The 27,858-nt window shown below is 41.8% G+C and overlaps 1 protein-coding gene across 7 annotated transcripts in view; it reads left to right on the top strand.

Moving 5' to 3' along the window:
* DENND2B (DENN domain containing 2B) overlaps positions 1-27,858 on the top strand; it is a 157,575-nt gene that overhangs the window by 12,902 nt on the left and 116,815 nt on the right. For 3 of the 7 annotated variants that reach the window (XM_040067880.2, XM_040067879.2, XM_040067882.2), the window contains exons 2-3: positions 24,131-24,218; positions 24,811-24,884. The gene's annotated coding sequence lies outside the window, so the exon portion shown is untranslated. Of the gene's footprint in view, positions 1-24,130; positions 24,219-24,749; positions 24,772-24,810; positions 24,885-27,858 lie in introns of those variants that run through there. The other 4 variants (XM_040067884.2, XM_040067885.2, XM_040067883.2 and 1 more) reach the window with 2 other exon arrangements.

Raw genomic sequence — 27,858 nt, 5'->3', positions numbered from 1 at the left:
AGTGTGGTACCCTTGCTTGAGGAAGTAGAATGACATTTTCTAGTAGGCTTGGAAGCAGAGTGGAATCTGCCTTTGAATAAGACTGGTGGCTTTGATAAAGCAAGCTGTATGATGTGAGATGATGTTTTTGCAAAGCTCTCTAAAACATTCTGACTAAACAGCTTCTCGTAGTCCAAACAGGCTGGGAAAGGCTCAGTCTGTGGGCAGGAGACCTCCCAAGAGCCTGCTTGGTTCTGTGAATCAGTTCATAGCATTTATCCCCTGACCAGAGAAGATGTGTGCCAATGGTCCAGCAAGGAGCTGAGGGTACAGTCCTCTTGGACTTCACGGTTTTAAAATGAGATCTGGATCAGGTGCTGGGCTTAACAGTTGTGTCTGTCTGCCTGAGGAGTTATTACATCTCTTGGATCTAAGCAATTGTTCAAGGCACCCTGAGCTCGCCAGAATGTAATAATGATTGCCCTGCAACATTAAAGTGTCATCTAAAGATAACACAAGACCAGCCCACCAACACTGTTAAACAATCACAAACAGTACAGATTAAGTTAGCCGCTAAATCAAACCAGGAAAACCCTCCCTTCTACTCTTACCAACCCCTACAAAGATTTGTTGCTTTTGACTTTCCTTGGAAGATTACCAAATTTGGAAATGTGAGTTATTCTGACCAGTTTGGCATCAAGAATAGGGTGCTATTTAAGTGCTTTTATTTTATTTTATTTTTGTTTACTGCACTCTGCCTCCACAGACTTCCCCTCTTACTCTAAATGGATGAAACAATATTTTGTCCTTTGTGCCGTCTATACTTCTGTGGCTTTGCACTGTTAAATGAGTATTATGTTTTGCTCAAGAAACAGCTGTATTCCAGCAGATAAAGAAATGTGTGTGTCCAATTTTCACGATTTATTTTTCAAAGGTGTTGCAAGGTTACTAATTTAATGACTTGAAGTTCTCCCTTGAGGAGTATCCTATGACTTGAAGAAGGATTTAAGTCAGTGAAGGCATAAAGATATTGCTTGTATGTATTGAAGCCTTTAGTTCATATTTGTGTAGGTAATAATACCTAGCTCTGATACAGTACTTTTCAATGCAATTCTCCAAAGTGCTTTGCAAAGCTGGATGGAGCCATTATTACAGGTAATTAAAAGGTTTTGATTCAATGAAACGTGATTTAAATATACTGTTTCACATGTGCTGAACACTTTCTGGAATTCATTTGATGCTGTGAGAGCTTCCTGTGGAGCCAGAGTGGGCTAAAGACTTAACTGAAACAGAAACAAACCCAGCAACTGCTTTTCATGGGAGAATGGACATATCAGCACAACTGGCTTATTGTGCAACATAAAATTTTTGGTTTCATTTAAACATGAGAAAAAAGCAAGGAATGACACTGTGGATAGTGTAATGTCCTTAAAGAATTTTAGCCACTATCTCCATTTTGTAGGTTAAGAAATCAAAGTGGAGGAAAATAAAATTACTTGCACGACTTGAATTACCCAATATGCCAAAGATGGAACTGGGGTTTTGAGTCCTCTGGCCACAAAACTGCCTCTGATGCTTCACCATAGTTTAACAAGGCACTTGCTTTACCACTTTTGCAGAAACCCCATTATTTCCAGAAATTAAAATTCCAAGCAAAGTGAAATGTGTAGATGAATAGTAACAGTGAATTTCTTCTGGTCAGAGAAAAGGGAAGCTAGGTCTACCTTTAATGTTAAGTGCTTATGCTGCAAATGAGAACAAAGCATTCACTGTTTCACTGCTGATATATTGCAACATGCTTGGAGCTTCTTGGAGTTTGGGAGTAGAAATGGAACTGGAATTAATTTCCTCTGAAATATAGAAAAAGAAAATTAATTCCTGCTGTTTATCAGTGTCTCTAACAGCGTGCCTATTATGACATCATAGAATAGATAACGAAAGTACAGTGAGATATACCTGTGGCAAGGTGGACTTCAACTAGAAATTTTAGAAGTTAATTGATCCAGCCAAGTACCACTGTGCTGCCCGACTCTTCGTTGAGGTCATCCTGAAGACAACGCTTACTCTGCAGAGCTTTGCTGTTGGGAAGTGAAGGTACTGCCCTCAAGTCAGAAAAGGCCTTCTTCCAATAGACAGCAGAGATTCAATGCCCCATTTATTGTCTTGACATTTTGTTTTATTGCTCCAGTTTGCAGAGAAGTCTCCAGAGGTTTCTAAAGTATGCATGAATAAGAGAGAGAAATGAACTCCTAGCTTCTTTCGGGAATTTTAGCTTGGAGACAGGCTTGTCTATTTAAACCCGTCTCTTGCTCCTATTGGCTTTGGCAGGAATTTGGGTGGCACAGTACCCTCCTACCTCATCTACTTTTTTTCTATACCTACTTTCATTGTTCATGCCATGCTGTTTGTTAACAAGTCTGTGGTCTCCTCAGATTTTTTTTTTCCCATTGGCTGTCTTTTATTACCTTTATTCATATTCCAGTGTAGTCTACCAGCACCAGTTGGTGATTGAAGCCAGATTTCTCAGTCTTTCTTCATGCATGAACTGTGTGTGTAAGCAATATCAAAGGGCCCTTCTTGATGTGAAAAAACCTGATATTAGAAGTAGACAGGAAGCAGAGAAATACATGTAAACCTTGATTTATTTATTGGTAGTATACTAAAAAGAGGTCAAAGATGTCACTCACTAAAAATTCTCTGAGGCTGTGGGGTGACTGGGCTATAAGTAGGTTTATGCAGCATTGGTCTTGAAAAATTATGTATGGGAATCTTCATCACATATGGCAGAGAAGTTATGTTTATATCCCAGAATATAAATGAGATGCTAACTGGAACAGCTTTGTAGCATGGAATGTCTCTCCTTTCCTTCAGAGCTTTACATAGTTCAGTGCTTCCCCTTCTTCATGTCTTCATGCCTAAGGAATGCAGACGAATAGCTGGAAAAGGTTTGTCTTTGTGTTGTTGGGTCATTAAGGTTCTTGGCCAAAATATATCCCTGACCTCCCTGGTCAGAGGAAATTTCATCAAAGGCAAGAGTTTCACTGAGACTTTAGCTAGAGTGTCTCAGCTGTTGTGGATGAAGCCTGAGGGTGCTGAAGGGGATAGATCAAAACCCGCTATAACTCTCGTTAAGTGTGTGTCTGGTGAAAACCTTTATGCCTCATTTCATGCGAGGAGAATGCCTGCAGACGTTACAGAGAGGCATTCCTCCTGTGTCCAAATTTTTGTAAAACTTCAGGACACTTCTCATCAAAATCCCAGTAACAGAGGGTCTGTTGGCCTCTCCAGCTGCAGAAATTTGACTCTTAGAAGGAGCTGGGCATCAATTATAAAGGTGTGCAGTGAACACTGAACTGATTGTACCACAGATTTTGAAGCGAACTGCTTCCAACAAATCTATGTGTGTGGACATGAGGCATTTTCATTTTTCCATAGAGGAGCAATCAGCATGGCTCTCTGCCACACAGCTCATATCTCCAGCAAGCTCTCCCTGAACTGGAGCTGTCTGCAGCCTTGCAGCACAAATGGACCTGAGCAGTGTGATCTGAGAGAATGTTTATGAAAAATGCTGGAAATGTTGCCAGGCTGGCATCAGGAGGAATACTAATACCTGATCAAGGAGAAGCATCAAGAATCAAATTCTAGGATCTTGAATTCCAGCCAGCAAATTTGAATTTTGCAGGAAGCGATATAAAAAACTTGTGCAATATTCTATATTCTTCTTGCATTACAGACAGCCATTTCTATATATCTGAATATAATCAAATACTCTGAAATAGACCATAGAATCCTTCGGGTTGGAAAAAGCCTCTAAGATCAGTAAATCCATGTGTTAACCCAGCACTGCTGGGTCCACTGTTAAACCGTGTCCCTAAGTGCCACATCCACATGGCTTTTAAATACCTCCAGGAATTTGACTCAACCACTTTCCTGGCAGCCTGTTCTAGTGCTTGACACCCTTTTGGCAGAGAAATTTTCCCTTATTTCCAAACTTAACCTCCTCTGGTGCAACTTGAGACTATTTTCTCTCATTGTGTCTGTTCTTACCTGGGAGAAGAAACCAACCCCACCTTGCTACAGCCTCTTTTCAGGTGATTGTAGGGGAGCGGACCTTTACAATTTCATCAGGAAAGGTCACATCAAAGCCCTTGATCCTGTGCAAAGTGGAATACCCTGAGAGTATATAAACTGAGCCCTCAGTAGATATTCCTGTGATGCTGGGAATCCTTTCCCATTGTCCCTCTGAGGAACATGAGAATAGTAATTGAAGAACATGTACCTGAAATACAGATCAATGTACAAGTCATATTTGTTATTTGACAGTGTAGTCCTTCACCCTTTCTGATAAAGAACCCATTTATGGGGAGTTGACATAATCTTCCTCAAATCATTAGTAGCTGATTAATTTCAGATAAAGTTTATTTTCTTGCAGTTATTGTTGTTCCTAGTCCCAGCCTTTCCTGTTTTGTAACCCTTGTGGGAAGGTTAGGTCTCATGATGGGGCCAGGAAAATTTTGCCACGTCCAGAAACCTAATGATTTAAACTTCTGGATTCAGCTCCAAATGACTTATGTTTCCATAAGGCTTGCGTTCACTGCTGAGCATTGTTTTAGGTATTTTCTTTATTATATTGAAACCTTATGAATGTGATCACTCTTATGTACAAGTACGTAAGAGTGTCTTTTGGGGAAGCTGAGTTTTGGTTTTTTGAGCAAGCATGCAGTGTTGAAACAGAGCAATGCAGACAATGTTAGAGCCCTAAAGTTGTCCTTAGGGAGAGAATATACAGGATCTCTCTTCTTCCTCCAAATTTCCCTCCTGGAAACCTGGACTACCTGTGGGACCCCCGGGACACACATTCCAGCCCACTTTTGCTCTTTATTATCTCATCCTATCCTTGCACATGTCCTCAGAATATGTGTGTGATTTTGTGGCATCTGTACCGGAATAACCACCAAAGGCTGGAGGGCAAAGCCCCATTTTTAACTTCCATGGAATAAAAAACCCAACCACAGTCTCTGCCCTCAGGCCCCTCAATCCTCCCTGCTAAAAAAAAGAAACCCCAAATATGTAGGCAGTGATACTGCAAGACCTTTTGGTTGGTTATTTAAAGACAACACCATATGGGGGTGAGGTGTGGGTGGAATCAAACCATGCAGGTAGATAATTTAGAAAGTAGACAACTGTGTGTAAAATGGTATCTCTCCCAAAACAAAATAATATGTCTCCAGAAATTCTATCTTGGTTTGCTGGTAGCATATAGCGTAGGATGTCACCTATGAAGGTGCCTATACAGTTGATACTATTTTGGGAAAAAAACCCAGATTTGAAACCTGTCTGTGTAACTTCTCTGTTGATCACATGCTCCATTTTTGGCTTGTAATAGTTTTGCACATTACTGTGCCACTTTACAGAACCTGCAATAACTTCTAAAGTTCATACAGTGCAGCTGGTTCTTGGTATCTGTTCTTAGTGAAAATCAGCTCTCTTGATTTCTTTGCCTCTACCTATGAACAGGAAAGAGAGAAAAAGGTTTGTTTGTTTTGCTTGAAAGGATGATATGCCAAGAGGAGGAGGAACTCTCCAGGACCAAAAATAAAACATCTCCAAAACTTTTCTTCCAGTGCTTCCAGCCTGTGCTCCCAACAGGCAGAGAGTAAGGTGAGACCAGAGTGCTCTCAAGGATTGCTGCATATCCTGAGGAAAACTCTCTGGTGCAGTACTAGTTTTGCTGTGGGGCTGTAAGGATACTTCCTGCCACATTGCATTTAGTGCAAGTGGCAGAATCTTCAGAAATTTTGTTTCTGTGGGAATAAAAAATTATTTTAAGTTTTTGTTTTTACCTCAGGCTGGCTAGGAAAGTCCGGATAGCTGAGAGCCTTGCTACATGTGAGTAATTAAATTTATCCATCAGCCCTTTGTAGGAGCAGAAAATCGTATGTTTCTGTGATGACTTCTGTTTGAAGAGAAAGTGTTTCTTGCAAAGGTGCTTTTCCTGTTCATACAACTGATTGTATAAGTGGAGATGTTTTGAACTCTCTCTGAACCAGATCAGTATCTTACCCTGGAATTAATCACCAGGAAAAGCAGTGACCCAGTTTCCCAAACCTGCTCTGATACCATGTTAGCTGCTCCTTCTTCAGATTTTCCATGTGTCAAAACCAAGGTGCTTAATACCTCTGAAAAGGTATTCTGATATTTTTCCTTCCTCCAAAGTTCCCCTTTAATGCCAGCCCATGGCAATCATGTGATGCTTGTCCTAATCATGCTCCAGAGCCAGTCAAGCCAGGGAGGGTGACCAGCAAATGAAAACAGTGTGGGGGTGCATGGTGCTGTCAGGGAGCAGAGAGCAAAGGCTGAACAGTGAGAAAGGATGAGACAGGAGCTGAGGGTGACTCCAGCATAGGGAGGACAATGCTCTCACTGGCCCCATCAAAGTCCCACGATGCCAAAATAGGCAGGTTGGTGACAGCAACAGATGTCAACTCGTAGCCCAGCAATCACTGTGTAGATGCAGAGGGAAGAGCTGGGACCAAGCTAAATCTACACAGCAAGTCAGGCCCAGCAAGGACAGGGCTAAGGGTGGGTGAACATGCAGCATGGCTGAGCCTGAGCTTACCTGGGGCTCCTGGTCTCTTGGGCAGTGGCTTTGGGGGTGCAAGTCCCAGGTCTGGCTGGACAGGGCAGTTAAGGGTTGTTGGTGCATTTGGGCTCCTGACAGCTGCTTTGATGTAGGCCAAGCGCTGATGTAATTAATGGCACATGTTATTTACTATGTAGGAATTTCTTCTGGGCTCTGTGAGACAGCTCAGTGACTAAAGCGCTACTGAGCATGAATAAGGAAGAGTAAGGCTTCCTTTCTGGAGGCCAAATGGCGAGTTACAAGTGTACTCTGGGCCAAAGCAAGGGAGAGTCCAACATTTCACTTCCTGAGGGGCAGACTGAGAAAGTGGTTGAGTCTTCATAGGCTGGGGCTTTTGTCTGTTGATGTCCCCTGTAAGTCCCAGGGTAAAGCTGAGATGGGTGGTTGTCAGCCAAAGAGAGGGGCATTTCTATATTAATGAAGAGTTTGGCTGAAAGTAAGTTTCGGAAAAGGAAAGGAAAAAAAATTTTCTCCAAATTTCTAGCCTAAGACTCTTTATGACCATTTTGTGTCTAATTTTCTCTATGTCAGTGAGAAGAAAATGAGTGCAGCGAATAAGGTCTGACTTGAGGGCTTGTGGAAAGAGCTAGATGAGCAGGTTGCTCTCCAGGCCTTGCAGCAGTAGGGTGGTGACTCAACGTTTGCCTGAAAATTCTCAGCGCTCTTCTGATGCCCTTTAAAATGAGGGAATGTGGATCTGGCCTCAAGCTTGAAGTCTGTGGAAAGGCCCATGTTGACTTCAGTGGTCTTGAGAATGAAGTTGTGCAAGGTTTGCATGGAGCTGGCGCCAGATGTGCCTCCCACCCACAGCTCTGGGAATGAACATGTGTGCACAAGGTCGGTGCAATTATGAGAGAGTTCAAAAGGAGTTCTACATCCAAGAAGAAATGTTCATGGGCTGCTCTGTGCCTCAACAATGCACTTCCACACAACGGCCATCCATAGCAAGGGGCCTCCCCGCAGAAGGGAACATCAGACTCACCCTGCCCCTGGGGCTGTGCTGTACACGAGTTCTCTGGGAGATGAAGTTACTGCATGTGATGTTCACAAAATAAACATGCAGGAAAGTCCTGCAGCTTGCTTGCTTGCAGTTTGATCTGTAAGAAAGGCCTGTGGTAGCATGTGTTTTTGCATTCGACACAGACATTTTTGGGGAGTGTGGCTGAAGTGTAGGCAGCACGTAGTGATTCATGCGGAAATATTAATTACAAGAGTCGCTATGGAGGGGGTTACAAGAAGAGCTAGTGAATGAGAAGAAGTTTTTAACTATCGTGGCCTCTTGAGATAAGCCTGATGTGCAGATGAATATGCTGATACTTGCTCCAGGAAAATACCAGAAAGTTTAATGGTGTGAAACTTCCTGTCCTGGGCTGGTGGATCTCATCAAAGTCATTCTTGTTTTCCATCTCCAGAAGTTCTGGTTTTTGGGTATGAATTCCTCTGGTGAAGCAGGGAAGAGTTGACCTTCATTAGATAGAATGTGGTGGGTTTTGTCACATCCTGAATCCCTGCAGGGACCATACAGCTGTGTCATGCCCCCAATGTGGTGGCTGCATTTTGCAGGAAGTAGCTGTCAGCTTTAACATAGAGTGACACAGCTATAATTGAAACACTGGATGGTTATCAAAAATCTCTCGTTTGTTTCATCAAAGGTAGCATTGCTCACATTGGGTCAGGGTGTGCTGGTCTGGCCCTCCAGTATTGAATTCCCAGACTGGTTGATTTTTCTCCTCCTCCTCTTTACACATCCTGTAAGGCTGTCATGTTGTGGTCCAGGTTCTGCTGTGTTTTGCTAGCAAGTGAAGCAGATCTTGTTTGCTCTGTATACAATTACAGTGGCTAAGGAATTTTAAAGTAAGACCTAGAAATGTTGTCACAATGTGCTCTTACCCAATGTTATTGTGTGAGAGACAGTGGGTGGTAAATGCAAAAAAAGCCCCCAAAACAACACCTTTTCTTCCTTACTCTCATCAACTCTGACAATTTTAATGTAGAATTTTTTTTTCTCTCTCTCTCTTTTATATTTGGGTTTTTTCCTACCTTTTCTTAAGGCCAGAGTTGCTGGAGTTAGGTGGCTATCAGAAATCTTGACCCTCTCTGGCTTTTATAGCTACACAGGAAAACTTTAAAACATGAGTCCCAGAGGCCTGAGATCTGTAAACCTAATAGGAGGAATACTACCTTTATTTATTCCTCAAATTCTGTAATTTGTTTAGGTCATCTCACAGCATCTCAGGGATTTATTTCAAGGCATAAAGTATTTAAACCCAGTAAAACGAATTTCTTCTTACTTTCACTGTCCACTTTTGTGTGGTGTTGGAGGGAGAGCAGGAGATGGGTCTGTGACAGCCCCTCTCCCGGTGAGCTGAGAGGCATGACAGAAGAAAATTGTGTCTACCTGGAGTGGTCAGAGATTGTGTTCACCGAAAGGAAAGGAACTGGCACTTTGCTCAGGGCTGGGGTGAAGAGAGAACTTCCATTATCTTTCACACTGCTGAGTATTGGTAAGGGATGGACAAAGCCACGCTTTTTTTCTAACTTACTATTTACAGCACAGTTACTTCCCTACTGATGTCACTGGAAATATATTTAATTTTTGTAACCTCCAAGCATGGCCAGAGGTCAAAGAGAAGAGAATCTGGTATTCCAGAATTGCAGCTTTGTGTAAATAAACAAATATTTTGGTAAATCCCTGAGAATGGAAGCTGGGGGCCATTGCACGACAAGCAAACCCATTAAAAATAGGCTTGTTGTTTGTTTTGTATTTGATTTTATTAGCAGACTGAATTTTCCAAGCAGGAAGATTGCACATACTGTATTTTGTATTACTGCCATTTCTCTAAAAAGTACTTTCTCTAGAAAGCTGGGGGAAGGGGAAGAGGAGGTAAGAAATAACTTTTCAGAGGCATTCTCCTTCTGTTTCTGTCTTTCATTTAAAAAGAGATGCTGACTCATAAGCTAGAAGTTTTCTCCTGCATTGGGATAGTACAGCCTTCCATTTCAGGAACGGCACTGAAGGGGTGAGCAGGGTTGTTTGCAATCCAGGTCCTGTAACATCTGCTTTTCAGAGCAGAGCTTTGCAGGAAATCAGATGCGATTGTGCATTGAGACTTTTATCTTCCTGCCAGCCACACAGATGAGGCTAATTTGCTTCCAAAGTCCTTAATTGGGAAGAAAGCATTTTGAGGTTTCATTTTCAGACCCTTGAAGGTTTGATTGGTCCTTGGCACCTTTCATGGCCTATCCAGCTCTATTTAGTAAAATACAAACAGGTTGAAAATGCTGAAGATTAAAAAAATAAATTGATCCAATCCTCCACCAACCCCCTGCCTCCAAAACTCTTTCTGGGTTTGAAGTTACATAGAAATTCATCTGTTGATTCTGACAGCATGGCATGCGGGAGGAAGGTCTCCTTAACATCAGTCACAACCAAATAGAGTGGGTAGCAGCTAGTCATTCTACTGTATATTTTTTGGGTGTCCTGTAATTTGACTGCATTGTTACAGCTTTAAAACTGGGCAGATTCCCAGGGTCTTGTATATATTTAAATAGCTGTATGCTCCTGATCAGCTTGGGAGCCCAGTGGCTGGTGTGGTGTCTGTATTTTTGTGGACACATTAAGGACAGGAACAATCATTCGCCTTCAAATGTCTGTGGGTAGAGTTTCTTATCAGTTATTTCAGCTCCTGACTAGCAGGTGCAAGCAGGTACTTGTTCATCTAAAACTTTGGCTAAATGAACCGTGCCTTCAAAGCTACATACCTCACTTAATGAGGCAGCCTCTGTTGGGTAGGTGCTGTGCCTTTGTAGAGGACTAGCACAATTTACCTTGTATTACCTTAAATTTACAAGCTTAAACCTACATTGCCTAATATATGTTTGCTTTGTTTTAAATAGGTTTTACAGGGCATCATTTGTTTCCTTGATGATCTCAGTGTGCAGGTAAAGCTTACAGATTTATAAGGCATCAGAGGAGCATTAATCATCTGCAAATGCTAACAATCTGGTTATTCTAAAGAGCATCTTTATTATAACCCATGTATTAGGTAAACAAGTGTTATAGCCCTGCACTGAGGCATTGAGATGTTCATGTGACTTTGGGTAGGTCAGTGGTACCATGTTAAAATGAAACTTAGGTTTTGGAAGGTTTTAATATGTCCATGCTGTCACTGGCTGACTCTTGGCTCTGGGCTTGCTTCCAGGTGACCTTCCTAACTGAGGATTGCAGAATCTCTTTCTTCTGATGTCTGTTGCTTTATATTTAGAGGAAAAGAGGCAGAAAATCAGGACACTTATAAATAAGTTAAATATAGCATTGTCGGGAACCAGAATGGCTTTACTTTTCCAGAGAAGCGTCATACTTCACATGTGAATGATCTTCTTTTGACCTAAACTTAAACCATGAGTTCGGGGAACAGACATTTATAGAATTGGTTAGGTCTGTAATTGACTCTGTGAATAACAGGATGGTTTGAAAGAGAAAACAAAGATCCTTTACTTCTCAACAATGAGCAGAATAAAGACTATCAAATTCTCTTGGGTTTTCTTGTTACTTGTGTTATTTTGGCTTGGGATTTTTTTCATGGAGAAGAATTGGTGGGGATTCAGAAATACTTTAAAATCAGTGCAAACCATTTCCTATTGTGTCTGGCAGCAGTTCTGTGTTTCAGATGACGGGCACAGCAATACTACTTAAGAAACAATTGCTTGCAAAGAACAGATGAGTCTGAGGTTATGGTTAAGGGAGAATGCACCCCCATATATTACTGCGTTATTATATATCAAGAATGCTTTTGTAGTCTGTCACTGAAGCAACTGTTGAGTGGGATTTGGCATCCCACACTTGAAAATGGTCCCAGCTCAGCCAAATACTTGAGCACGTGCTTGAAAGCTGAGCACCGACTTCAGCAGCTTTCCTGAGTCAGCTAAGGGCTGACTCAGGTTCCATGCTGGCCTGTAACGCTGATGGAACTCTCACAACAGCTCTCATGTGCTGTTTCCCCTGGTGAGAGGGGACAGCAATATTCGTGTGCTGCCTGTGCTTGTGAAGTACAATGATCACTCCTCCTTCTTTTGCAAAGTTTAGTACCTGGCTGGATCACTGGGGAGGTGGGTGGATGACATCCACTGGGGTGATGTTGATTGGGGTTGGGCTGTGAGTTGCTCGAAGCTCACCTGTTGTGAGATAGAGAGTTGTGTGACACAGGGAGAAAAGTTGACACGGAGCAAGCAAGTGATGTTAATTGTTGTAGCTGCCTCCCATTAAGGAAGGAGAGCCAAATCAAAAGATATGAAGAAGATTGCTCAGGATTTGACTAATGTTCTTGGTTTTCTGTGCCACCATCCTGACTCCTGTAGCATGTGACTAGCAGGGATGATCTGCCTTAGTCAGGCTGTCTCACCCTGAATAGAACAAGATGTGGTATTACTGTGCTGGGCATGGATATTCCCATAGTGATGTTATTTTTTTCCCCTCACAATATTGTTTTATAGTTTCCTGGTTTTTAAGACAGAAAGCACTAATTCAGTCTCAGCATATTGATGATGAATTGACGTATCAAAAAGTTAGTTACCGTGCCAGTAGGCAGCTGGTGATGTGTAGTTGTAGGGTAGGAGATGGGCTGTAACCTACTGAACATATACTGGCTTAGTTTTTGTACAGATCGTTGGGAGACCAAATTTACCATGCTTGTTTATTCCTTCTGTATTGATTCATAGTTCTAAAGTGAAGCTAGTTCAATGCAGAGATAATAAAGAGAAAACAAGTCTGACAGACATTTTATCGTTTTTGGCAAAAGTAAATAATGAGTTTGCAGAGCTGTACAGCCTGCCTTTGTGTTTGGAGAGTGCACATGATTTACTGCAGGAATCAGTTTGGCATAGCGTAGCTCTGCCGATTCAGCAGGACCTACCATTATCTTGTCATGTTTTTTAGCAAATTGATTTTTACAAGGCAGCAATTCAAAAACAAGAAAGAGAAATGTGCTGAGCAACCCATCCCTTCTTGTCCCCCCATCCAGTGTATGCTGGCAAATCCGCCACAGTCGTGCCCACGGGCATGATGATGCTCGGCTCCCTCACTCGCTTGCAGGCTTTGGGCGTTCTGTGTGCATGAGCTGTTGTGGGCCTTGATTTTATTATTGTGTTCTCAAGCTCCCAAGATGCTGACTTTTAAGCTAAGTGCAACAGTTCACACATGGCTTTCTGTCATGCTTTGCTTTATGGACTTAATGGGATTTTAGTGGTACAGCAGGAGTAACAAAAGCACTGTTAGCAACATTTTGTAAATGTCGCTGCTTTTCAGTTCTGCTCGCCCGCAGCCTGCAGTCTCCCGTGGACAGAGAAAAATGGCCAGAAAGCAGCGAGGTTCCTGGGCTAGCTGGCTGTAGCACTGCCTTCACTGACTGGCACTGCCTTTCACTGCCTCTGAAGGCAGAGTATTGAGCTAGAAGCACTGATGGTCTGACACTGAAGGGCATTTTTGGTGTTTTTAAAGTACATCTCTATTCCAGTCTTAACACTAAAGTAGCTATAGACACAGTATTTCTGCATTCTTATGTTTGGCAAATGTCCATGGGTTGTGTTTATTTTTAAGGTGTTAATCTAAAACCTGTGAAACTTTCCTGTCTCCTGGGAATTCAGGATGTTCAGCCCCATCTATGCCGCAGCGAATGGCTTTTACTTAATAACATCTTTGTACGCTACCTTTGAGAGATGGCTATCTCGGAGAGTTAATCTGTGGGTGTGCCCAAAGGTGAAAAAAGAGCAAAAAAGTAAGACAGAGGGGAGGGGAGATGGGAGAAGGAACATTCTTTGTTTGTGCAGATGTTTTCAGTGGATAATATGTGGGAAGGGTAGGGGCGGAGATGTTCCAAGAGCACTCTGAGATAACAAAACAGCTCTTTTAGCTAACCAGGATAGAAATGACAGCCCTAGACATCCTTCTGTCTTGTTCTCCTGTGAACTAATCAGTGCTCAAGCATCACTCTTCATACTTGGGTCAGGAGTGTGCACAGCTCCTTTTTCTGTTCCTTTGGGTTTTGAGATGACACTGCAGGGCTAGTGGGGTTTTTCCTCCAGCTCCTGAGCGTAACTTCCAGACCTTCTGTCTGGAAGCCGATGACACTGACAGCTCCTCGTGTTTTGACAGGCCCTCTGGCACCAGTGTGTGCCTATGTGTCACCACATTCCATGAACCCGTTCCACAAACCCTTTCTCAAGCCAAAGTGGTCTTTTACTTGAAGGCATGACTCTTTCCTCAATAGAATTTCCTCTGACGTAAATACTTGTTTCCTTTCCTTTCCTCTGCAGAAAATGTTAATCAAAATACCTGTTCTGAGGATTAGCCAGGCACACCAGAGATGCCAGTAAGGGAGAGACCCATCCTGAAGCAGCAGGTTTTGGATCATGCTGTAGCCCATCACTTGTGTAGGTTTCCCTTGCTCTCTCAAGTAAGGTCTTAAAATCTTTTGAATTACTCACTCAATAGGAAAAACTCTACTCTGTACTAATGGGTCTCTCTAGCAGATGTAAAATCCAGTGAAACATATACAGTTTCTTTAGTTTTAAGAGGAACAGATGATTTAATAAGCAGCTATAAATCTCCTGGGAATGTACAGACACAGTCCAACAACAAACTTCTGCCAGATTTTTCACTGACTAGACTTATAGCCTATGAGTCACAGCAGCCTGCTCCACTCTCCACCTCAATTCCCTGGTGCAGTTTTGGCTTTTAGAGGTGCTCTGTGCTGCATATGGATTTTCTATCACCTTCTCCTGTTAATGGGCTTGCTCTTTCATCCAGGAGACAGCCTCCAAGCAGCTGACTCTTATTCTCAATTTGTGCATGACGGTGTGTGATGTTTCTTTTCCATTCCCTTGCTCACCCTGTGATTTTAAAATTGTATAAGGAAAATGTTTCTGAGGAATGTATTAATACAACCTCCTAAATGGGCCTAGTAGTGGGAATCCAGTTAAATTAAAAGAGATATAGCCAGTCTCTTCTTAATGTAGTAATGCTTTCCTTCCAGCAGTCTGTGACCATCTTCTGAATGTTAATAAGTTTACTGTTTTGTAACAGTATTTCCTATCAGCCCTTTAGAGATAAGGGAACAGGCAGAAAGCAGAAAGTTGTTGCAGTTGCCTGTATCTCACGCTGAATTGCAGGAGATGGTTGTATTGTCTGAAGTATTGAGCTTCCATTCTAATAGGCTGTAAAATGACACACACTGTTTTACAGAAATCTTCAGCACTGTGCTGGCCTGCTGGTCTCTGGATGCCTGAGATATCTGGGAAGAGGGGCTATAAGCTCTTGTTTTATTTCACAGCTGGTTCACAAGCTGTGTGAATTATACTTGGGAGTCACTCTAGAGGAGGTGAGGAATTAAAATTACTAAGATTTGCTCCAGGTCACACCCAGGTAAACTAGAGATAAAACTAGGAATAAGACAAGGCTTTGTGAGGAATATTTAACCATTATGGAGGCTTTTACGAGACAGGTGCATTGAAACTTATTTTGAATGCAGCTGGGTGGAAGGGATTCTAAAAACGACCCACAGCATAGGGTGTTGTGTTTTTTTAAATTTTTTTTGTTTGTTTCTTTTAAATCTCACACTATAAATACAAAAATCTAAGAAAAATTGTGCAAAATTCTGACTTTGTCAGAATAAACAGGCAGTAAATATCAGGTTCTAATTCTTTCAGTGGCTCAGGGCAGCATTTGCATTTGCTGCTCTGTGGGACCACATAAATTGTGAGGGAAAATTCTTTTTTCAGTGGTAAGGATGATGAAGAAACCCTGTTCATGCTTGGCCTTTTTCAGGCTGGAGTGAGTATCAAAAATGCATAGATGTGAAGCAGGTTAAGGAACTGGAAACAGCTTAGGGGTTGTTTAATGTACAGAATTGTATAACGTGACCAAAAATAGATATTGTTTGAAGTTCATGGTGGGATTACAATTTACTGCGTTGTTCCAACACCTTCAGAGACCCAAAGAGGTTTACTAGGCAAAGAAAGCTATCCAAGGTGATATACCTGCATGGTATTAAACAGCATTTGGCTCTTATGACTCGTTGTTAGGCCTCCCTACACAGCACAGGAGGAAGCATGGAGGTTTTCAACACCATGCATATGTGCAAAATAGCCCTTTCAGCTCTTTCTGGCAAACTGAGAGCATTGCTTTATGCTTTCAGTAAGCACAGAGCTCTTGTGTTTACTGATGGGACTTTCACAGGTCAGGAAATCAAAAAACTGGAGACGTAATCAGCGTGTCTGTTCTTGAATGGGGAATTTTCCCCAGAGCAAGCTGTGATGCGTGCTCTTAATGATTTGCATCTTATGGCTCAGATTTTCCATGAGCTGCTTCCAGCACTGTAGGCACTAACTTGTGTTCGCAGTGCATACACACACCCCAAACTGCAAGGGCAACAGCCAGAGCTTACATGTTTAGATCTTGGCATAACTGTCAGATTGATTGGGGATGTCCAGTTCCTTTGGCAGCCTGACCCAGCTGTGGGGTTTAGGTGGAGATGTCGGTGCAGCATGCAATGCTGCCCCGCGTTATAGGTTAGCTAGAAACTGAGGCTTTTAAGAGAGGTTTTGCTCGCCCTTCTTCACTGGCAGGAAGATCTTTGTTGCTATATTCTTTTTAGCCTTCTGATTGTTCGCATTTTTGTAGCGGAGTTTCTCACAGATTGTAACATAAACCAAGTGATTGTTTTCACATTCCTCTTTGGAGGAGGGACAACAGATGGACTTCTAGTGTGACCAGTGATGTCGGAGAGGTGGCAACCTCATTCTCCAATCTCCAGAAACTATATAAATCGAGGTTGAGAAATAAACTTCTCTCTTTTTTGCCCTGACAACACGCCTTTTGAGTATCATTCTTTTCATGTCCTCTAGCGACAGATCTTTTGCAAACGTTCTGGTGTGTGGTCTGTGCACACTGAATGGCTGACACTGAGCCTGTGTTGTGGGATTTCACCACTTCCATATTATGAACAGCAAGCAGCAGCAGTTCCAGGGAGGGAGTTTTGTTCATCCTCTTAAAACAATGTCCATAGCAATGGGGAACATCATGTGACTACATGGACCTTATCCAGTATTTTAAAGGGAAAACATCTCTAACAGTGTCCTGGCCTATGTAAACTGTATCATTTTCCCAGACTTGGAATCAAAGCACTGGTACTTTCCCAAGTTCCACCCTTTTCAGTTTGATGTGGAAAAAAGAAAAAAAAAGGGTTGATTCTTGCTCTCCTTTTGTCTCTAAAATGGGAAGCAGGTTAATGAATGAAAATAAGAAATTGCACTTTTTCATGTCAAGAGGTAAAATCTTATTTCTGAGTTGTCTGTTTTGATGAGAATGAAACAGAATATGTACTTTTATTTTCTTAAGTAATAGCCACTACTCTTAGTGGTGAAGAAAAGATATGTAGGTGTGTCATTCTCCAGCAGCCTAAATGTGTATGTTGGGACAGTCCATCCTTGGATATGGGGTTATTGTCAGAGATATCCCCCAGCTTTATTTGGAAGAATGCACAGAATTGGAGAAGGAAGGATGACCTTGCTTTTAAAGCATTCATCTGGACCTTGAGTGCTGGGAGCTGAATTTCCAGCGCTGGGACTTGCTTCCTCTGTGGTCTGCGGTGTGTTGCTCTGGGAATGTGTGTGCCACACAATGGATGTCAGCACAAAGGGCCCTGGAGCTGACTCCAGGAGGTCTGCACCGCCCTACACTGCAGTGGGGCACTGCATGGAGCCACAGCCCCCTTCCCAGAAAATACAGCTGCACCAGTTCAAGCACTGCTCTGTGCTGTTGGAGCTGTGCTGCTTCCAGTTCTGACATTAGGGTGGTTGTGGCTCATTTGGACATCTCTGTACCACACTCCAGTTGTAAACCCAGGAAGAACTGAGGTACTGAGAAACAAAAGCAGAGTTCATAAAATGTTTTTCAACTGTCTGCATGGTCTGGTTTTGGATTTCTTTTGTTTTGCACGAGATCGTCCTAGTCACTCCAAAGTCACTGACCTTCATTCTCTCTGTGGCACTGGAAACCAGCTAGAAAAAAACCCGATTTTGGCTGTTTCCCATGCCCAAACTGCTTTCCAGAAAACCCTGGTTTTGACTGACTCCAACTGCCTTCCAGGTTCTAACTCTGGCCTTGGGGCAAGCAGCGGAGCCTGATGTTTAGAACACTGTTGGTTGCACACAGTTTCCAAAGGGCCACTGCGCAGACTTACACAAAGCCATTGAACTCCTTTTTTTCCAAGCACCCACACTAGAGTGACATTTATGTGGCTTTACAAAGCACCCTGAGGGCCTTGAATGAAAGGAGCTCTGCATATTCAAAGCAATATTATGTTTATCTGTTTCATCCAGAGTAGAGAAGAAAATACTTTGTCTGTGACTTAAAATCTGCCTACTTATGATGTTTATGACAGTACAAAAGATAAACTCTTTGTATCCCTGAGAAACCACACACTGCCACTGGCTTTGATTTCCGTGGGGTGAAGGTGATGGGAGTAGTGCTGGGCCAGTGCTTGCACTATACATCCTCCCCAGAGATTAGAACTGGGGTTCACAGGCATTCCCCATGCATGTTAGCAGCAGTTCACAGGGTCTCCAGGCCAGCTTAGAAGTTCAAGTCAGGACTAAAATAAAGGAAGCCAACTGTGCTAGTGCACAGAGAAGTCATTGCCTATTGTCCAAAGGAGCATCAGGCTGACACTTTCTTCTTGGAGTCTCTTGGCTCCTAACATTTGGAAGATAAGATCTGTCCAGTCAGAGTGGGTTGTATAAACTTCCTGTGAACTTTCATAGTTGATGATCAAAAGGAATCACAAAACATGTTGTCATTATTTATCTATTTATTTATCTATTTAGAAGTTCAAAGAGTGTACAGCTCTATTTTTTTTTAATTTTTTTTTTTTTAAATCTCATGTAAACAATGTGATATCCTACTGGATGCACAGCCTTAGACCCACAATTTCCATTTTGGGCTTAATTTAAGAGCTCTTCTGCTCTGGAAAGCATCTTTACAGGGGGAAAAATGCAAACACCACCCGTATTCTTCTTCAGAAGACAATCCTGCAGTGGGATTGTCTGTCCTTGTGTCTCTTGTTTTGCTAGAAGATTCTCTTCTCTTTGTTAGCTTCATCTAGACAGTGTAACAACAGAGATGGTACCCAACAGCATCTTTTTCTTTGTCGGGCTATCTGGGTACAAGTACAGGTAGTGGGATACCTTGATAAGAATTTGAAAAGCTCCCCTTCAGCCTGGGATTTGGCTTATATGACCTGTATTCCCATAATTTACATCCTCTGAGAAGGATTCTGCCTCTCTGATCCCGTTAAGTCAAAGCTTTGCAACACTTGCTGAGATTCACACAAGATTTAGTCCTGCCAAAGTTATATTCTTGTGTGTTCTGCTTCAGTGCAATTCCAGGTGTGAGGGGACCTGTTTTTGGAATTGTCTTCTAGTCCCCTGTGCAGCATCTTGTGTCACAGGATGTGTGCTGTGAACAGTGGCAACAGAAACTTGTCCTTTCACTTCCACTTGAAAGAAACAGTAGTGAAGTGAGACAAATGGAGATCTTGCATTCATGTAGGGTCAAATCAGAAATCCTGTGGAGTTTCAAGCAAATCATTGACATCTCTCCTGATATGGCTGGTTCCCACAGGAAGCCTGCGTGTTTTGTTTGCCCTTATGCTTGAGGCATAAATCCATCCTTGATGGAGATATACAGACAGGAAAAATAACCTCTCCTCAGGCACTTCTCCCCCTCCTTCAGTTTTTGACCTACAGCTTCCTGTCTCTCCCTTTTGGGCATGCCTGGGATGCAGCAGGGCCACACAAGGAAGGGCATTGACTGGAAGGAAGATGGGTTCCAGACAGGGCTGGCTCTGGAGAGTATAGGAGCAGAAGGACTTATTTACATGAGATTCCCACCTTTTGGTTATCCCTCTGGCTTGGCTTGTGCTTTGGCCTCGTGCCATCTGACACAGTTTGCAGCGCTGGGATGTTGAGGGCTGGCTGAATTGGCTGCCTGGGCACAGAGCCAGTTTGTATGGCTTGTTTGGCTTTGAGCTGCTTTTCTAGTGGGGTGAGCTGTAATATGTGTCCCCTGTCATGAATCAGACCATAGGTATGGATAATTCTCAAACCAGGCATCCTCATGGGTTAATTCCACACTGTTCATGTTTAAAATTGTTTTATTGAGGAATTATTCAGCTTATTGCTCAGCGAATTTTCAGTGCCATTAGTATGTTTAGTATGAGGATTGTGTCCCAGTATGACCAAACCGTGTCTTACAGTTTTAATTGTCAAATAAAAATCCTTTCCACCTCTCTTTTCTAAAATATATGACATTTCTAAACCACCACTTTGGTAAAATATTGTAGCATGTGTTTGGTGTATTTTTAAGTTCTTTTGAAGTCAATGTTTAAGTGCTTTTCTGAAGCAGGGCCTAAAATAACAGTAGTGACAAAGTTAAGACACTTTATTTTTGAATGAGTGTTTGCACAGCAATTGAGTGCATGTCACCTTCTTGTCATTACCCCCAGGTGCAGATCTCCCCTTATTTTTAGTGAATTGGAAACTTTTCCGAATTGCTGTCTTGCACACGGTTAAAGTGTCAGGATCAGACCCAAGAATGGCAGGCTCTCATGTCCAACATGAGATCCATCAGAAATGGGATACAGGGCTGTAAAGGGATTAGCAGCATCTCAAAGAGAGCACAGCTATGATAAGTGATTTCCTATATACATACTATATAAATACTGGGGATATAGACACTTTTTTTTTTTTTTTTTTTTTTTTTTTTTCTTTTTTTTCTTTTTTTTTTTTTTTCCCCCTGGGTTAGTGAAACCAATACTGTGCTGCAAACCTAATCCTTGCTAGATCTTTGAGAAGGTCGTGGAAACTTAATTCTCCTGTTAGAAGAGAGTTGTACATATACTGTAAGTAACAGATCTGAAATGGGGGAAGAAAACATGTCTGTAGCTGACTGATCTTAGGCTTTCACCTGTGCAGTCCCCTTGCTGCACTGGGGAGCTCCTATATTGAATCAACTCCTTTGCCATTGTTTGCAAGGCTACAATCTACTTTTGTGCTACTTACTTGGATACCACAATCTTAGCACAACAAGCAGAGGGGCAAAATTGAACTTAACTTGCCACTGAAGGCGGTAGGTTTAATCATTTCAGTAGAATGATACCTTTGGAGTCCGAGGCGTTATCTTGTGCCACTTGTTTTGTTGTTTTGTTCTTACACCATCATGTTGGAGTGTTACCAATAAGGGCCAGTGCTGTGCACTGTTAACTTACAGAACTCAAGGGTGCTATGGGACTGCTTCAGAACTTAGAGAACTCAGGGGTGCTATGGGACTGCTTCAGAATATGTGTTGGTCGCTGCCCTGCCTGTCGTCACTTTGCCTCACCTGGTAGTCCACAGAATTCCCTATGCAAAAGTATTGAGTGCTGGGTCTCTATAAAAAGAGCAAAGGACACAGTTTTTGTAGTGCCTGTGTGCTTTACGTTAAGAGCTGGCTCGGGCTTTTCCTCTGATTTCCATACCTCTGCAAGTCACTGCCTGGTGATGAGGAAGTGCTGCCTCTCCCAGTGAGGTCAGCAGGAGCTGCAGGCACTTGCAGAAGTATTGGATTAAAAATGTACTGGGACAGACTAATTAAGTTTCACTTTTTGTTGTTGAGTCTTAAATTATGGAATTTCAAACAAATACGTTATTTGTTGAGGTCACTGGAAAGATGGTCAATAAATGTGTAGAGATGAAACAAAGAAGAGCAATAAGGAGGCCATCTTCAATGGGAAAGGAGCAAAAGACATTGTGAAGGGCAGAAAGTTATTTGAGGAGGGGAAAAATCCTAGGTAACTTTGCAAGAGTGTTTTTTATCTAAAAATTCAAAGGAAAATGTTACTGAAGTTGAAGCAGTGATTAATTTGAATTTATACCTACCAGATATTTGTGCTGCTGCTGTGGCTGGCTCAGTCTGGAGCTCACCTCTGATGTTGTGTTTTCACCTGCTGAAAGCGATAAAATTTCATGAGGAACAAGTCTGATTTTTGTTTCCTCTCCTGTTGCTGCTGATGGTTGCTTGGAAAGCATTCAGTAAAGGATCTCAGCCCGGGCAGCTCATGTTTCCCTTGCTGGTCCCCAGGCAGAGACTCCAGGTGTGCCTGGTGAGGGCTCCTGCTGTGCACTCACCCTGCTCAGTGCACGTCTGCTCCTGCGCCTCACGCGGCTGCTCCATCCCGGGATCAGAAGCGTAGGAAGGAGCGTGTTCAACCAGTCAGAAAGGGGAAGCGTGTCGGAAATAAGAAACTAAACATCAGCTGCGTGTGAGTAATGGGTTGTCTGTCTCTTGCAGAGGGTGAGGGGACACACTCTGATGCCTTTTGACGGTGACATTGTAATTAATACAAAATCAGCTGTTCATCATGTCCTCTGTTTATGATTTCAGACTCTGTCCAAAGCCTAAATTGTATTCTGAGGTATTGACATGCTCAAATGAAAGCCCAGTGAGAAAAAAGTAAGATTTAGGAATGGCTTATGTTTCACTGGGATCAATCTGAGCTACATATGTCACCTTTTGATAAGGAACTGATTGAGGGTGTATTCATGGGGCTTAGAATAGGAATGTGCTTGTCTGAGGGCTTCTGTGGTAGTCACTTGCCCAAGACCAAAGCTTGGGTCATAGTTTTACTACTGCGCTTTGTTTTTATGTATTTGTGTATGCGTGATATATTTTAACAACTTCACTTGCTTAGCTTGGAATTTTAACCTGTAACAGAGTGTGTATGTAGTGCATACAGCATTTTCAATGATTTATGAATGCCAGCTTGCCTGCTCCACCAGATCCTTGCCACATATGCAGACATGTCACAGAAAGGAGTGCCACAGAGCTTTGCCATGAGTGCTGGATTGAGATGTGATGCAGATGGTTGGTGCATAGTCCCACGTTACCAGTAATGGGTCTATAGAAGAGCCGAGTGTGAGCAGCTATTTCACTTGTCCACTAATCAATTCCTAGAGTGTTTTTATTACTTCTGTGTCTTTGAACACTCCCTTTGTAGTGATGCAGTGCAAAACATTACTTTCCTGTGAGGAGGTAGCAGTTTCCGTCTCTCCCCGCCCAGTCACACAGCTGAAATTGTGTCCACTTGCAGCATGTGATGAATTTACCTTAGTCATACACCAAATGAACTTTTCAGGATGAAATGAAGTCATAATTCCTCCATATTTGGCTCTCATGGCTCTGGCTGGGCATCACTGGTGCATTCTTAGTAGAACTTAGTGTGAAATTGCAAACTTAGAATATGGTACTTTCATATCTAGGAACTATTTGATGTGATGTCATTTCAGCATCTTCTGGACAGCTTAAGTAGCTGTTTTGTTATATTGATCTACCTGTGAGTAGTCTGCACGCAGTTTTTGGTAGCAATGTAAAATATGCTTCATGTGTGTGCTTTTGTGTGATGTTCCTGTTAGAGAGAAGTGGTGTAAGTGTGCAATCTGCTGGGAGCCCTGTCACTCATAAAACTCAGGGTTTTCTGAAGTGCAGGCAATAATATGCTCTGGTGTAGTTTATATGTAAGAATGGCTATGTGGAGAGACAGGTATTCCCATGAAACATCTTGGCTATCTGAGACAACCAGAAGAGTAATGTATTGGAACTCTTTAATCTCCTCATGTAGAAATCTAGTTATGTTGATTATATCGTGTACGCTTTCTTGTATTCAACTCCCAAAATATATAAAGGATTTCATATGCTAGTGTTGAGTTTTAAATGCAGGGGTGAAGCATCATAACAGCACAATGAAGTGGTTAATAAATACAGAAGAAATTGATTTCCTGTTTAGCTTGGCATAGGCAGCTTTGCAATTGTCTGCCCACTAGAGGGACTGCTGCTTATTCTGCTCATTGCAGAACACAGACTCATGAAGTCCCTTCAGCATCTTTTATGAAGTTTCAAAATTTTGAATGACTGACTCTGATTAAATCCCCTAAAGAGTAAGTCTCCAAGGTATTTCTCAAAGTATAAAAACTTTGGGCACAGTACTCTTCTTCTGAGTCCAAATATTTTTAACTGAATTTTCTTAATAAATGTTCTTTCTTTTTTATAAAGTATTTTCTGTTCTGTTGATTTATCAATCCAGACCTCCCTATATGACGTTGGTGGGGATTAATTTGGATTTGTTTTGTCAAGGAAAAAATGTTGTATGTCTTTATATTTGGAATAAGTTTTGTTTTGCAACCATGGTGCCAGTGAATATGGTAAACTAATCAGTTCTTGTATTTGCAAACGTCAGTGAAATGGGTTTCTCCTTTAACTGTGAGATAGCAAGTTTTGGGTAAGCGGCACTTAAAGTTATAGTCAGTATGGGAAAACTTCCGGATCTATCTCTGCGATCCTGTTTAGCTGGGGGATTTTTTTTCTGTTTGTTTGTTGGAGCTGCATGTTCCTGACCTGCCCAATTTTCCTTTTAATTACAGAAACATGAAAGAATACAGGAAGTCCTGCATGACCTTATGAATACCTGTGCTAATTAAGTCACTGGCGTGGTACTGGGAGAACAGCAAGGTAAGCAGTCGGACCATGCCAGCAGCATTTCTTGTAATCTGCATGATTGTATTTCAACAAAGCTTTCAGCTTTCACATATCAAATTCATAACTAGGCAGGCAAAGACAAATAGCCCGCAGGTCTGCATGTGATAGATTTAGTTCAAAGCTTTGGTGAGCAAATATCTGATTTTTTCCTTCTAGGGAAAAAAACCCACAAGGTTTGCAGTAGTTTCCTCTTTTTTAGAAGACAATATCTCTAATTTCCACAATCAATTCCTGCTCAAATCTCAGCTTCCTGGGCTGACTCTGGGGAGGGACTGGAGGAAGGGTGGAATGTTTCAAAACTTAGCTGATGAAAAGGCATGCTGTTTTGTGGATGCCTCCCAGAATTGTTTAAATTTCTGTGTGTGTGTGTGCGCGCGCATTTATGAAAGGGGGGGGGGGGGGGATGGGGGGGAGGGAGAGAGATCTCCATGACAACTGGCCTGGCTAGTCTGTGTTCTCTGCAATCATTTTAGCTGGAATCAGTGCTGTGAGAGGTCATATGAAGGAGTTATGGGAAGCACAGCAGGTATTAGACACTAAATGACTGGTTTTCTGATTGCCTCAGATAATAACACAGAGTTTTGTCTGGGAAATACAAATCTGAGAATGGAGTGGAAAGGGAAATGCTCCAAATTTCAGGTAACAAAAATTGCTTTTTTAATGTAATGTCCTCCCATTGTAAAGTTTGATTTTAATTTTTTTTTTTTTTTTTTTTTTTTTTAAATTGGTGCTGGTGTTTACTCCCAGCCGAGAGTGCCGGAGTGAGCTTGGATTCCCTAACTCTGGGGAATTATGTCATGTGGCAACAGTTGGATTCTATTAGCCGGGGAAAAAGGAAACATCCTGCATTTTTTGTTTTTTGGGGTTGGAGGGGGGAAGGGAGTTACTTTGGCTCTTTGTTGAATCTTGTGCAAAGGCTACAAGAAGTGTTTAAAAAAAAGTTTGTAACAAATTAACTCCCAGAAAATATCATACAGGACCCTGACAGCACCAATGCTTATACCCACTGCAATAATTATGCCTATATGCAAGAAAATTATCATGGAAATGTTACAGAAATCTTTCATCTTGAATGCTCCTATATTCATCTTTAGTGAGAAAATTAATTAAACTACAATTAAGCAGAGGATTTGGAGCCTCCCTGCACTTGGGATCCTTTAGTAATTGTTTGGAGAATGTGCTGCTATAGAGTTTCTTCTGGGTTGGGCTCTCTCTCTTAAGCGGCTACTCATGAATAGATGATGCTGGCAGCATTGTTCTTAATAAGGTTTTCAGACGTAGACTGTGTATTTCATAGCTGTAGACCAGCCTTTTTGGGAAAAGAGTGGGGAAAGAAAGCAGAAAACTCCTAATTTCAGCATTTTAGAAGGGACTATTCTTTCCAGCTTTATTTTTGCTAAATGTTATATTAAACACTCAATGAATGCTAGGGCAATCATGCATAGCATTTTAAGCATAAAAATACCTAATGAGTGTACAACTGCTGTATCCTAATGAAGAGACTTAAAAACTTAATATAATCCTACTTTGCCAAACATCACAAAACCACATTGTATCAGCAACCATGATGAATATATTAGGTCACCAATGAGCTGTTTAAATTCCCCTTTGGAGATGCTCATTTCTACTTTTATGCTGCTTTGTTCCCTTCATTGTGTTTCAGGCATGATCCAAAGTTTGCTGGAGACCATGGGAGTTTTCCCATCAGCTTCAAAGGGCTTAGGATCAGCCTCTGCCTGAGAACTTCACAGCCTCTGTGTCAGTCTTTTGACTGCAGGACCAGGCCACAGGCTCTGCCTTTTCTTTCTTGAACTTTCCAAACAGAAGGTCTTTTGTGTTGCTCCAAACAATGTCAGACGCGGGTGACTGGCTTCAGCATGGCTGCTAATAACACATGCTGGAGATAATGGTAATGGTGATGCTGATCTCCACTTTCTCCTTAAACATTCCTAGAGGAGAAAGAATAGAAATCACGTCCTTCTATATCCCACCTCTCCTTCTTACAAATGGCTGCTGTTAACGTGTGTGTGTGTGTGTGTGTGCAAATTGTTCCTTGATTCAAGGGCTGGTTTCAGAGGGAAGATCCAGGAAGACTTTAGGGAAAAAACACTGTCATAGCTGTGACTTACCCTAGAGCACTCACGCAGGAGCAGAACTGACAGCTGTCATCTGCAAACTGAGGGTTCATCAGCACTACCTAACACTTTGTGTCCAGCTCTTGATTCCACAAATACTACTGTTAGCCAATATTGATAGCCTGGTTTGAATTTTTTTTTTAAATTGTTTTTTTTTTATTTATTTTTTTTAAATCTCTTTGATGGTTGGGACCAGTTTGATATGAAATCCTTGCGCTGTTTTTTGACTAGAAATGAAATATTTGTGGAGCTGGTGTGCTAATTTGAACCATCTCTTTCCTTGAGAAGGAACACCGTGGTTATTTTCCAATTTTAAGGTTCATTTGAGGGAAAAATGCTATTAGTCTCTGAAATTTCTAAGACAGACAAATCTAATGCTTTTCAGTGTTAGAACTGCTACTTTTAAGTGCTTACATTTTACAGATGATCATCTTGGGAATCCTGAGAGGTCTCTGCAAGGTGTTCCAAACTGGATATTCCAAAGACAACAGTGGGTTTTTCGTGTGTATCTGTTTGCTGTGATGAAGCAGGAAGCCTGGTGAATTCTCTCCCAGAGTTTCTGGCTGAGTGGCATTTCCCTTAATGGTCTGTGCTGTAACATTTGCAAGTTACTTTTAAAAGTGATACAAAGCATCATTCCCTTGGTCTTTATTATAATATCCATATGTTCTAGCATCCATGTTCTAGCATTCTGAATGGTTTCAAATGAAGTTTCTATATGTTATGCTATGCATACCTCACAAGTAGGAAATAGTAATAATAATAAAAATTATAATATATTTATGACTACAATTGTAACAAGATTGTTCCATTGTTTTTTCATCTATTGAGGGAGTGAGCAATTCAGGAAGACTGCTGGAGTTCTTGCAGGGGTCTGTGCAGGTGTAACAGCTCTGTGTTCAACACAGCTCCTCTGGACAGGCCCTTAGCTCAGCACTTACCACCTTCTGTAGCTGTCGCTTTATAAGTTCATTCACTTCTCTATTTCAAAGACAGTTACTTTGTGTTGTCCTGTTAGAAATCTCCTCACTGGTCCCAGGTGTCTGCCATGTTTCTGCCAGTGGCTGAATGTCCATATTCTGTGGATAACCAGTGGCTCTGAGTTTTCCAGAGACATTGGTGAAGTTCTTTGGGTGGGATTAATTTCTTTCTATCTCATTATACTTAGAAGGAAAGTGAAGGGACACAGTAGAAGTCTTTTTTTGTTCTCTGTTCTTGACTCTCTCCTGGGTAATTTTTGTATTCTGAGGTATAGTGTTTTAATTGTTTGTTTCATCCTGCATAGATCCTGTCTTCTGTAGCTCCTTGTACACCCTGTATCCATAGACTGACAGCAGATGTCTGTGTTGTATATTGAGGTTAATTCCTGGTTAACTGCTACCCTGATGTATTTGTCTTTATTACTTAGAAATACACTGCTTTGCAAATGAGCTGAGGCTATTTGGAAGTCTAGGACTGACTTTGTTTGTACCATTCAA

The sequence above is a fragment of the Hirundo rustica genome, chromosome 6 (genome assembly GCF_015227805.2).
Source record: "Hirundo rustica isolate bHirRus1 chromosome 6, bHirRus1.pri.v3, whole genome shotgun sequence".
NCBI classification, from domain to species: Eukaryota; Metazoa; Chordata; class Aves; order Passeriformes; family Hirundinidae; genus Hirundo; species Hirundo rustica.
This window is presented reverse-complemented; position numbering and strand designations above follow the sequence as displayed.